General features: G+C 48.2%; 3 non-coding genes across 3 annotated transcripts; all 3 read right to left on the bottom strand.

Annotated features, from left to right (window-relative positions):
• Nucleotides 1-3,681: 3,681 nt before the first annotated feature.
• Nucleotides 3,682-3,870, bottom strand: LOC123361136. The gene has a single exon (XR_006576116.1). It is a non-coding gene; the product is annotated as a U2 spliceosomal RNA (small nuclear RNA).
• Nucleotides 3,871-10,102: 6,232 nt separating this feature from the next.
• Nucleotides 10,103-10,174, bottom strand: TRNAE-UUC. Its single transcript has one exon. It is a non-coding gene; the product is annotated as a tRNA-Glu (tRNA).
• Nucleotides 10,175-10,825: 651 nt separating this feature from the next.
• Nucleotides 10,826-10,898, bottom strand: TRNAK-CUU. The gene has a single exon. It is a non-coding gene; the product is annotated as a tRNA-Lys (tRNA).
• Between the last annotated feature and the right edge of the window lie 2,412 nt (nucleotides 10,899-13,310).

Genomic DNA, 13,310 nt, shown 5'->3' with positions numbered 1-13,310 from the left:
GGGACCTCCCCCAATGGCCATGAATTCTCAAAGATAATGACCAGTGGCTCTGCAATCACACCCGCCAACTCCTTTAGCACCCTCGGATGCAGCGCATCCGGCCCCATGGATTTGTGCTCATCCAGCTTTTCTAAATAGTCCCGAAGCACTTCTTTCTCCACAGAGGGCTGGTCACCTCCTCTCCATGCTGTGCTGCCCAGAGCAGCAGTCTGGGAGCTGATTTTGTTCGTGAAGACAAAATCACGAAGGGGGAGGGTGGGGAAGCATTGAGTACATTAGCTTTTTCCACATCCTCTCTCACTAGGTCGCCTCCCTCATTCTGTAAGGGGCCCACACTTTCCTTGACTTTCTTCTTGTTGCTAACATCCCTGAAGAAACCCTTCTTGTTGTTACTCTTAACATCTCTTGCTAGCTGCAACTCCAAGCGTGAGTTGCCCTTCCTGATTTCACTCCTGCGTGCCTGAGCAATATTTTTATACTCCTCCCTGGTCATTTGTCCAATCTTCCACTTCTTCAAATGGAACAGTTCCTTGCTGTTTCCTGTCTAACCACTGCACACATATGGTATCCCCTCCCTACCCGGAGCTGCTTCCTGGCTTTTGCGCTCAGGACAGGAAAACGAGAATGGAGAGGTAAGCTGTGCAGGGAACTCTTCCTCAGCTCGCACTCCACCCCCCAAGGGCCTTTCGAGGTCTTCTACGGACTTCAGGTTTCATTTGATTTCCAAGGTTTATGGGCTCATTAATTAGCCATCTCTCCTAATGCAGGGATCCTTCGGGTCAGACCAAAGATCGATGGCCCAAAAGAGCTAAGAAACAGAAATAAAGGTGAGCGCTAGGTGTTACATTCAGATGAGCATCCAGAATCTGACTGTGCCCTGGCAAGTTAAATGCTGCCGAAAAGAAGGAGCTCGTTAGGTCCCTCTGCTAGCACCCAAATCTGGTGGCTAGTCGGTCTGATGGGAAATAAGGAAAAGGAAATGAATTAAAGGAGTCAGGCAATAACAAGGAAATGAAGAGGTTTGTCGAACGGGTTCTGTCTGATTTACCGTCTTCCCAGCTACCCGTCCAAGTTAAAGACCTAGCTCAGTATCCTGTCTGCTGACAGCGGCCAATGCCAGGTGCCCCAGAGGGAATGAACAGAACAGGGAATCATCAAGTGCTCCATCCCCTGTCGCCCATGCCCCGCTTCTGGCAAACAGGGATACCTAGCTAGGGATACCGCTGGCGAAGCGCCATAGATGGACCTATCCTCCATGAATTTATCTAGTGCTTTTTTGAACCCTGTTATAGTCTTGGCCTTCACGACATCCTCTGGCAAAGAGTTCCACAGGTTGACTGTGTGGTGCGTGAAGAAAGACTTCCTTTTGTTTGTTTTAAAGCTGCTGCCTATTAATTTGATTTGGTGACCCCTAGTTCGTGTGTTATGAGAAGGAGTAAATAACTCTTCCTTATTTACTTGCTCCACGCCGGTCATAGTTTTATAGACCTCCCTCGTATCCCCCTTTAGTCGTCTCTTTTCCAAGATGAAAAGTCCCAATCTTATGAATCTCTTCTTAGATGGAAGCTGGTCCATATCCCCTCATCATCTTTGTTGCCCGTTTCTGAATCTTTCCCATTCCCATATATCTTTTTTGAGATTGGGGCGACCGCATCAGCATGCAGTATTCAAGATGTGGGCGTACCATGGATTGATATTGAGGCAATATGATAGTTTCTGTCTTATTACCTGTCCCTTTCTTAACGATTCCCAATGCTCCGCTGCACATTGAGTGGATGTTTTCAGAGAACTATCCACAATGACTTCCAGATCTCTTTCTCGCGTGGTAACAGCTAATTTAGACCCCATCGTTTTATAGAGATAGTTGGGATTATGTTTTCCAATGTGCATTACTTTGCACTTATGAGCACCGATGTTCATCTGCCATTCGGTTGTCCCGTCACCCAGTTTTGTGAGATCTCTTTGTGGCTCTTGGCAGTCTGCCTGGGACTTAACTCTCTTGAGCAATTTTGTATCATCTGCAAATTTTGCCACCTCACTGTTTAGCCCTTTCCCCAGATCATTTATGAATAAGTTGAACAGTACTGCTCCCAGTACAGACACCTGGGGATAAGAGAGGGCAGATCCTCTTCTGACACTGGCAGACCAGGTGCCAGCTCATGCCAAGGCCCCTAGGCCTTACTGAAAAGTGACAAACGCATGGCTGGAAACTAGTCTTGCTCACCTGTTTGTTAGTGTTGTTAAAACAGGCATTAGCTTTATAAAAACGTGTTTAGAGTTTATGACAAGCTCGTGAGTTGCTGCATGCATTATTCTCACCTATAATAGCCGTAGCCCATGTTGTAAGGTGATATATAAGCGTTGGCACTAAAGCTGTAAACCCCCTTGCCGCCGCCACGCCACCAGTCAGGAGAGAAGTATTACCAAGTGTGAAATGGTAGTTTACCAGAAGAGGCGTCATCTCCTTTCCAACAAGAGAAGGCCCTGACTGAGACATCAGACAAGCCACTGTGGATCATCCGTGGACAAAAGACTTGGTTGATTGCTCCTCCTCACACACCTCCGAGGAGGCAGAGCCCTGCACAAACACTTGCCCCCATCAGCTTGAGCTCTGGGGGAATGGAATAAAAATCCCTGTCAGGAAGAAACTGTTGTTCCCCCCTCCCCACGATGCTGCGTGGACTTCAGGGAGCCGGCACACCTTCTAAGCAGCAGCAAGGGATCCCGGCTGTTTGGCTAGAGTTAGCCCTAAAGGACATACAGAGCTTGCGTGTTATAGCAGCTTCTACTACCCCTGGGTGGCAAGATAGAGTCAGGGTGCCCAAGGGGTCTGTCTGTGACTCCATGTTAAGGCTGTTCTAGTGTCTGAGGAGTTCACACTTGATACTTGGTGGGTGAAATCAAAGTGTGGAACACACAACCGTGAGGAGCCCCACTGCCTGCCAGCCCCAGGCGCCGGAGGGCTCCTGTTCTCTGGGGCTCTTGCCATACTAGAAAGGAAATTTTATAGCTTGCCTGGTTCAGAAAACCAGAAGCGAAAGAAAGAGAACCCACATTACATTTTTTTAAAAAAGAATCCTCCTGATTTGTAAGCCACTGTCGTGATTTGGGGGATTTTCCAATAGTGAGGGTGGCAACAATGAGAAGCTAAGGGTTATTATTGAGCATTTAGATTACAGTAGGCTTGGGGGAAAAAAATCAGGATTGGGGCCCCTGTGTGCCGGGTGCAGCACGACACCTAGTGCCTTGTCTTGCTCTTACGAACCAAGATACATAGAACGTAGGCCGGGTGGGGAGAAGTCTATGTAACTCATGCAGTTGTGGATATACACGTGACCTCAAATATTTCCAACTGCCCCACCCCAAACCACCCCCCAAAAAACAAACAAAAACAAACCAAAAAACCCCATCTCCCCAACAGACCCAGAATCTGGAAAGCATTTGTCCCTCATACTGTTGAAAAGACTCACAGCAGAAAGAAGGAGTCCAGCTTCTTAAATAATTCTCTAGCAAGACAAAGAAGAACCTCTTACATGTATAGTCTCACAAAACACTTCCAAGAAACTGTAAAGAAAGAAAAACTCCCAGATTTTTCTGCTACTTCAAAAAAACATCTGCTTTAAAGAAAGTGTCACAGTTCAACTTTTTTTCTGCTTTTCTAACCAGAAGGTTCTCCCCTAAAGGAGATACACCGTTCCTGGAAGCACTGCAATACCAGGTCGATGCATGGGGCAGACAAAGCAAGCTTCTGTTCTAACCCCCCCTGCTTCAAAAATTAAGCTAATATACAGCCCTCACATCAAGGACATATCAGAGATTAAACTGATAAGAACAGATTTAAAGATTATTAGAGAATATTTGAAAATTTATTTAGAGAATATTTAAAAATAAACAATACATATTGTTTGAAGCATCAGTTATTGTGTCATTGGGGGTAACATACAGGTTGTAGGGGGATATTAGCGTTTGGGTATTGGACAGCATATACATATACACAGTCTGTCATGTCCCCAATGCGGGCTATACTATGGGTGAGTTCAAGGTACAGGCAGCAAACAGTGAGGGTACATCATTCATACAAACAGGTTATAGGTAATCGTGGGCACGAATAAATGAGCGGACTGGGTAATGGCAATAAAGTGACCCTCCACTACACTTTGATCTGGGAGCCAAGGAGCCAAGAAACAATGCTCACACTCTGCCACGCATGCACACCCCTGCGCCCACCCATTTCAACCTCACCAGGACGAGCTCCCAGAACTGCAACAAACACCACAACTCGGGAACTCTACCTGAGAATCACTTCCCCGAAATGACTCCAGTGGAAGACTTCGAAGCAAGAACCCTTAACACACAATTCTGTTCAAAGACAGACAAGTCTTGCAGATGCCTTCCTCTCCCTAGTTTCCCCTCTATACTCCTAATTTCCATAAACCCACCCACTGACCTGGACTACCAATCTCTCACGGTTAACTCTTACAGCAAAACAGGGCAAAGAAAGCCTATGCAGGCGCTATTCCGCAGCCCCGAGGCTCTTTTCTGCTCCTTCCCACAGAACTAGCTCAAACAGACAGTCAATTGCATCAAAGCAATTCCTTGCCATTTGGGGCATTGGTGCCCCTTAGTCCCTCTGAGGTGATCGGCTGGTTCCTTCTGGCCTGAAACGCTAGGAATCTGACTCAAAGGGCAACAACCTTCCTCTTCTTCTGCTCCTATGAACTAGCCCTCATCTTGGCAAAATGTTGACCGTTTCCTAAGTTAAAACACTGGTGTTTTCCCAACAGGAAAGGGATGGACAATTTCTCTTCTGTGGGAAGACGAGGGAAACCATGCAATCACCTTCTGGAAGGTATATTAAGGAGGGCGGCGGAAGAACCCTCACGGACTAGACTAAGAAAGCAGCTCTTGAACTGACCTTCCAACAATGACAAACTAAAATCTGCAAGGGCAGCTTTTCAACTCAGGGGCCCAATAAGAAGCCGTTACCAATAACTAACCTAAGAGTTACAAATGACTCCAAACCATACACTTTTAGGAAAAACCAAACGTTAACACAAACAACAACGCATTTCTTTCTGCTCTTCAACCGTGATACTCTCCTCCACCGTTCCTCCCAAAAACATACAAAACCAAAGAGCCAGTAGAATGCAAATCACAAAACAGTCCCCTGCTAGCTAGGAAACCATCTCACTAACATGAGAATCTTAAAGAAAAAAAACCATTTTCAGAGCTCTGAGCTTTTTTCATATACTATAGAAAAGCTTCAGCCAGTGACACCAGTTCAGGTAGCCCCCTTCTGTTTTTCTCACAGCAGGCAACAGCCTTGCCAAAGCAAAGCCTTAAAAAATTGGGTACAAACTCATAAACATTCCTCTCCACGGAAAAATGCAAAGGGAAATAGGCTGGCCAGGGGCATGAGGACAATGGCCCAGACAAACGGGGAGGGACTTGGTCCAGGGGTGGAGGAAGACAGAAAAAGAGACAGGCATGGGATTGGCTTCCTGTCTTTTTTCCTTTGCTCAGCATTTGACCTGTGACTGTAATGGGGAGACTTGAGAAATACCTGTGGCCGCCGGCGAAGTAGGTGGCTGCCCGGAGAGCACAGAGCTGAGCATTTTCCACCGGGTTGCTGCCTACACCCCCAGTGCCTGGCCATGATCGTATAGTGGTCAGTACTCTGCGCTCTGGTCGCAGCAGCCTCGGTTCAAATCTGGGTCACGGCATTGCTTTTTGGTGGGGAGGGGCTATCCTGCAGCACGCCTCGTGGCTCAGTCTGATGGCGTCCGTTTGCAAAGAGAGCCATCGGCCGGTCCTTAGTTTCTGCTTTGTAAAGGCAAGTCAGTGGGGTCCATCGGTCAGAAAAAGAGTACCAGGACTTCTTGCTGGGCGCCAGGCTACAAAAGCAGCGCATTCCCTCCTGGAAAGGGCTGTGTTTCGAATGTCCGTCCAGTGCGCGTTGAAGGGAAGGATCTGCGTGTCTGGGAAGCTGCGTCCCTCCAGAGGCGCTTGAGAAGCCAAAGGGGCCATGGGTGAGTTTGTGATGAGGTGAGTGTGAAGTGTGGAAGGGGGAGGGTGGCAAGAGGAGGTTTTGAGAGGAAAAAAGGTGCTGCTGAGCTGGTAGGTGAGGGCAAGGTCCCAGGCGGGTGTTGTGTGAGGAGCTGTGTAGGCCCGAAAAGGCGTCCTGCTGGGCAAGGGCAGGTGAGGAGGGCCAGGGCTTTTCCCAGGGCTGTTGCTGCGGCCAAAGCCTTTGGGAAGCAGAAGAGGGCCATCTCGCTTTCAACACCTACATCACATCTGGTTTTTAGACACCATCACCCTCATCTAAAGTTTCAGGTTTCCTACAACCCTGTGCCTTCTGAGGTGTTCTAATCTCCCCCCTCACTTATTAGATGGACACTAGGACAGAGGCAGAATAGAGACACTTAGCTTAATGAGAACCTCAAACTCCCGCACGGTGGGCCACAGAGTCAAGCAGCCAGCACTCACAATCGGTACCGGCCTTGTTTGGGTTTTTTTCCCAAACTAGCTCAGCACTCAGGGTGTTGAGCCCTTCTGGAAATCTTGCAAAAGAGTTTGGAGCCTGAATGGGTGTTGAGTTCTTAAGAAAACCATGTTTTTGTTTTGTTTCCCCAAGAAAATTGAGGACAAAAGATTAATCTAGGGTGAACCTGGATGTTTATTGCTGTTTTCGTTCAGCTCCACTAGGCTCTTTCGAAAGCTGGTCCGTTCCCCATTACAGAGGGTCCAAGCAGAGAGAGTGAAGGAACCCCTGTGCTCAGCATCACAACCTGAGCCCGAGGAAAAGCTCTGAAACACGCTCAAATGACGCTTTAGGTTCATCCATCAGAATCACAAGAGCAAGACAAAGACATCTCAAGAGGAAGAGTCCTCGGCTTTCATTTACCCCATCGCAACCCTCTTCACTTCTTCTTCTGCCTACCTAGAGGCTCGTCCAGGAAAATCACTCAACTGATTATAATTTGGGCAGAGAAACCCAGGGAGGGCTTGTGCTCCCCCTCCATGTGAGCGGATAGCACTCTGACTTCGTCTACGGGGTCTCTCAGCTTTGGCTTCCCCAGTTTGTCAACTCGGTGCAGGCAGGAAGCAGGCTCTCCTCGGCTTTGGCAAGCCACTTTCTGTCCAAATTGGGAAACCGGTCCAGTCTCCATTCCCCTGTGAGAACAAGAGCCGAGAGTTCACCAGCTGAACCCAATCCCAGGCATTGAAAAAAATGGAATTATGCTTCCCGTTCCTCCGTCAGGATCACCAGGGAAACACACCAAAATCCCAAGAGGAACAACTCGTCTCTGTTTTATTTACCCCCAACGCAATCCTCTCCGCTTCTTCTGCCTCCCTCGAGGCTCTTCCAGGGACAAAACTCATTGAGCTGATAGGATTTGGGGGATGGAAATGGAGAGAGGGGGTTTGACACCTCCTGAGATGATGTGGACACGATAGAACAGCTCTCTCGGTTTTAGAAGCCTCCTAGCCTGGCTCTTTTGTTGTCAATTCTGTGCCATCAGGAAGCAGCGAAAGCAGGGTAGGTAGGACACCCGGTGACGTTGCACTCCATACGTTTTATGAAAAGATGCTTATAAGTGTGAGTATGATGTAAGTGGAATATGCTTGATGCAAAAGGTCTCTTGTAAGGTATCATAACAAAGGTTCTAACCTACTGAATATATGCCTCCTATTTGTATGCATGTCTCATTCTTGTCTCTGAAGCTGGAAATATGAAGTCTAACTCTGAGGTCCTATTGTAATTGTGCAAAGTGTGGGCCACTAATGGCGGTTTAAAACCCTGACGGCTCCCATTGACAATTGGTTGTAAATGGTTTATTGACCTGCAAACCTTCCTGTGTACGTGTGGGCCAACCCAGGAAGAATGGAAACTAGGGGTCTTACAGAGACCACGATAGTGGAATCCATCTTAAATCTGGTATTTTTCCGTTTAGAAGGAAGGGTGAGGACCCGGAGAGACAAAAGATTCCCGCCTTATGCCAAAGCTATAAAAGGGGGTGAAGCAGGACAAAGGGGTTGCCAGTCATGAGAAAACCTAAGATGTCTGCTGGAAGTAACAAAGACCGAAGCAGGGGAAAGGATTGGGCCCAGACTAGGCAGGAGTCTAGTCTGTGAAAGAAGATGATTGGAACACCTCTGAGGGTGAGCTATTCCCTGGAATCAGTTTCTTAATGTATTAGGCTTAGGCTTGCGTGTTTTGTTTTAGTTTGCTTGGTGACTTCCTTTGTTCTGTCTGTTATTACTTGAAATCACTTCACTCCTACTTTTTAACCTTAATAAAAATGACTTTTGTTTATTAATAAACCCAGAGGAAGTGATTAATCCCTGGGGGAGCAAACAGCTGTGCATCTCTCTCTATCAGTGATCTAGAGGGTGAAGAATTTAGGAATTTACCCTGTATAAGCTTTATAGAGAGTACAAGGGATTTATTTGGGGTTTTGGATCCCACTGGGAGCTGGGTGCTGGAGACAGGTGCTGAGCTGTTTTGAGTTAAAGTCTGCAGCTTTGGGGGTGTGGCCCAGAGCTTGGGTCTGTGTTGCAGCAGGCTAGGGTGTCTGGCTCAACAAGGCAGGGTTCTGGAGTCCCAAGCTGGCAGGGAAAACGGGCTCGGAAGTAATTTCAGTCCCAAGGGGATCTCTGTGACCGAACCCATCACAGTGGCGTAGTCGAGCAGGATATGTGCACAGCTGATTGCTTTGAGACACTGGTAGTGATTTTTAAGCGTGTTGCCCGGAGGACAGACAAAGTGCTTATTCGGGAAAGGGAAGATGACAACTTTGGTTGCCAAATTGGCTGGGAAAGCTCTGGATATATTCAGTAAGATGCCTATTGCTGATGCTTCAAACTATGGTCTATTTAAGGAATTGGTTTTGAAACACTTTCAGATTAGGCCCGAAACCTAGAGGGTTAAATTCACAACTCTTTCAACTCCCAGAGCCCTTCCACAGCACAGATGATTTGTATACACCTTCACCGTGAGCCAAATTGGCAGGTTTCCGGGAGCCCTGTGAGTCCAATGTTGTTTTAGTCTCCCTGCTGATTTATTAGGAGAATAAAAGATGGACACCAGAACTGAGGCAGACTACGGACACCGCATTCTGAGAAAACAATGGTGAACCTCCAACTCCAGCAGGGTGGGCCACATAGACAAGTAACCTGCACCCACAATCTTTACAAGCTTTTTTCCAAAATAACTCATCTTTTGGAAAAATAGGTTGAGCCTTTTTGACAATCTGGCTAAAGATTTTATTGCCTAACTGGGAGCCTAGTTCTTCTGAAAATCTGGCCCTAGCGGTGGGTGTGAGACCTTCTGAAAATTCTGGCCAATGTGTCTGGAAGCTCCAAGAAGCATCGCAACTTTGAGCATTTACTAGAACAGGATGAACAAAACCTTCCTTCCTTGACCTACAATCACCTTGATTCCAGGTTGAGGTTTCAAGAGAATTGATTTGATTCTTAGATGCAATGCGAAACAAACACCCTCCTGTAGACATTGGAAGAGGGAGGCTGAAATGGATCTGCCACTAAACCACGTTGCCTTTCATCAGTAGCCACCTGAGCAAGAGGGTAACCACTGGCCTAGAGGTGAAAGGCCCATAGCCCATGCTCAGAAGCCTTCAGCGGCTAGATCTTAGGAATGGAAAAGCTTAATGATCTTTCTCCGGGGTGGTTACTTCCAAAGACTTGTATATAGCGCTGGGTGAAAGGTTTTGGGATGAATATTATATTTAGTGAAATATTTTGGTGGACCCAAAATGATTGTTTGGTTTGGTTTGGTTTCACCAAGAAAAGTGAAAAGAAAAAAAAAAGATCTTGGGTCAAAGTGCAATGTTGTTCTAATTTAGGTTAGGCTAGGTAAGAAGGAAAAACTAAATTGTTTGCACAAGTAAGTGTATTTGTGTAAAAGGGTGCAGAGGCTGGGCTTTAAGGGGCAGAGAGCCATATCGTAGCAGTTGGAAGCTTTGCTTTCCCCATGGCCTCCAAAGAGTTTCCAAGCATTCTGAAGGAGGCCAGGAAGTTGCATTCTTCCAGTTGAACTCCAAGCGAGGAAGGCAAGGTAGACTTTTGTTGAAGAGAGTAACTCCCTGACCGGGAATCGAACCCGGGCCGTGGTGGTGAAAACACCAAATCCTAACCACTAGACCACCAGGGAGATTGTATTTGGGAGGTTGGGCTTGACTTTCTAGGCCTACTTTCTGTCCAACTGAGGCCATTCGTTCGTCTTCAAAGGAGGTTAACACAAGCTCTGAGCTCTTCGTTTCCTTACGGTTCCCTTCCTATTTTTAGCACTGATATGAAAAAGAAACAGAAAACATATTAAAACAATTTCCAGTATTGTTATACATTGAGGCCACGTCTTTTTTTTTTTTAAACAGTTTTATTGCTATCTTGTTTTACTCTCCATGGGCTTACAGAAATGTACGAGGGATGAATAAGATGTGGTTGGAATCGTCAGCCTTAAGCAATCTCCATCCCAATGAAGAGGGCTGGTGGAGGATTTGAGAAAGAAGCAGTTATCTCAACTACTGAGCGCTGGCGAAGATATAGAAATAAGTAGAGAAGCTCTAGATGGCTGCTCAGGGGGTGGGGGGGAAATCAGCTTCTGAAAGGTTATTTTTTCTCTCTCTTGCCTGGCCTAGAAGAGACTCAACTCTCTTAGGACCATGGAATTGTCAATGTGTCTTGTCTTCATGATGTACTAAAGGTCTGAGACTGCCTCAGCTGGTTGAGAGGACAAAGAGTGGATTCTCTTATGCTCTGAGACTCTAAGGGAGAGAGTGATGTCGAAGAGTGTAAGATCAATCGCCCAATGTGGGACTCAAACCCACTACCCTGGGATTAAGAGTCTCATGCTTTACCGACTGAGCTAGTCGGGCTAGGCCTCAAGGGGTCACAAAGGCACAGACAGTGCAAAAGAAGAGCGAAGGAAGTTTCTTTGCGTGCTGAGATTCGTTTCCTGACATTTGCCTTCTTTCCTGGTTCCTTCGCTCTCCAGCTAGCAAACAGGGCCCGATCCAACGCTAGTTAGATGCTGGTGTCTAGACCAGAGAAGTGGGGTTCATCTAGCAGCTGCTCAGAGAAACCTGGGTGGGAGGGTGGAATTTAGGATTCTCCCACCAGGAGGAGGTGCTGTTTCTCAGAAAAAGCTTCTCAGCGCCCAAAGAGGGGGCAGAGAAGACAGTTCCCCGCCGGCCGCCAGACACATCTTTACGCAGGGAATCAGAACCCCCTGGGGTAAAACTCCTCCAAGATGTGCGGCTCCAGGAATGTCAGAGAAGGGAAGGACTGTTTGCATTAGGAGGTGGGTGCGGGAACCTGCAGGTCCTTAGGTCCCTCCAGCGTCCGATGAAAGCATTTGGGGGGAAGGGGCTGGGATAGACAAAGACAGGAAAGACGGGCTTGCAGCTCCTGTGCAAACACCATGTTGCCAGCGGTCCAAGAGAAGCGGGTGGGGGTTCGAGCATTTTGGCTGCTTCCTGAGGGCACGGAACTCACAACCTGGCAGTGCTCAGAGCCCCGTTCCTCGGGAGTTTTCTTTGTGTTGGTCTTGTGATGCTGAGGGAGGAAGCTGAAGCATCATTTGAGTTTGTTTCAGTGCCTTCGGTTGGGCTAAGGTTGTGACCCTGAGCACAGGGGTTCCAGCTCTTAACCCCTGAGGGGAATGGACAATGGACCAACTTTTCTCTGAGTCCTGAAGCTGGGCTGCAGCCTGGCCTAGGAGGCAGCCCTATTGGTTGACCTACTGGCCCAAAGTCACTTGGGTGGTGTTGGTGTTCCCCAGGGATGCTGAAGGGCCTAAGGGAGGGAGGCTCAATGCTCCCCCCTATCAGTCAGGGCGGAAGAGGAGGGCTGCAAGAGTGAGCAGGTTGATGGCTGGGCCTTCTAGCTTTCGGTTGGGGACGAGGTGAGGAACGTGAACTGGGAGAAATGGTTGCTGGCCTGTGAGGAATGGCTCAGCCAGTGGCGTAAGTGGACCTCGTCATTATCTACAAGGTTGTGATGCTCAAGACCCATCTGTGGGGAATTTCCTCAGCCATGTATTTCCCCCTGCTCCACGAGTGCTGCTGAGACCGAACACGGTGGCCTTCCACTTCTTGTGGGGCAATAGGACGTCCCCACCTAGTCAGGAGAAGTGTGGCTTTTCTGCCGTATTAGAAGGGGGGTTGGGCCTGGTGGGCTTTGAAGCCTTGTACGGCTCTACTGTTTTGTGTTTCAATTTTCAGTGGGTGGCTGAGCTGGAGGGCAGGTCAGGCCCGAGGGGAATGGTGGGGCAAATGCAAAGAATGCAACTGACTCTTCCGATATGGCCGTATTATCTTTTTACCCCACTGGGTGCAGCACCGGGTATGGGATGGCCGATTGTGGGGGAAGGGGGAGCCCCCCATCTAGTGTTCTTCTACCCCCACCTTACACCCTACACGATTTTCAGTGGATGGCTAGGTGGAAGGTGCTTGCAGGATGGCTTCATCCGCAACAGTGGCCGCCCTCACAGCAGCGGCGGCCACAGCAGCGAGTCCCCCCGCCCCCTTTGGCTCAGTCTGAACAGAGGTCAATGTACCAGTGGGTGAGACAGGCCAATTTTAGGGAGCTTCGTCTGAAGGTGAGCAACTGTCCCCAGAACTTACTGACAGGAGCTTTAAAGTATTTGCAAATGTGCACGGCCAGCATGTGCAGAGCAAAGGCTGCCCAGGGGCACTGTGTCAGGCTCTAGCACCGCTTGAGACAATGGACCATCTTCAGCCACCAGGCGACCCAGGATCTACGGCAAGAATGGGGTGAGGAAGCAAGTCAAGCTGAGCAAGGCAGGCAAAAATTCATCTCCCCTTCGTGGGCGCTCGCAATGATGCCCTTTTTGTGTGCCAGGGCTGACAAAAACCTCCCAGACAGAGAAGCAGCAGGCCAAAAAGCCCTCTACACCAACATTCCACACAAAGATGGATTACAAGCCATCAGGAACAGTATCCCCGATAATGTCACGGCAAACCTGGTGCCTGAACTTTGTGACTTTGTCCTCACCCATAACTATTTCAGATTTGGGGACAATGTATACCTTCAAGTCAGTGGCAGTGCTATGGGTACCCTCATGGCCCCACACTATGCCAACATTTTTATGGCCGACTTAGAACAACGCTTCCTCAGCTCTCATCCCCTAATGCCCCTACTCTACTTGCCCTACACTGATGACATCTTCATCATCTGGACCCATGGAAAACAAGCCCTTGAGGAATTCCACCATGATTTCAACAATTTCCATCCCACCATCAACCTCAGCCTGGACCAGTCCACAC

Source organism: Mauremys mutica, unplaced genomic scaffold, assembly GCF_020497125.1.
Source record: "Mauremys mutica isolate MM-2020 ecotype Southern unplaced genomic scaffold, ASM2049712v1 Super-Scaffold_100391, whole genome shotgun sequence".
Lineage (NCBI taxonomy): Eukaryota > Metazoa > Chordata > Testudines > Geoemydidae > Mauremys > Mauremys mutica.
Note: the sequence above shows the minus strand (reverse complement) of the source record. Positions and strands in the feature narration are given on the sequence as shown.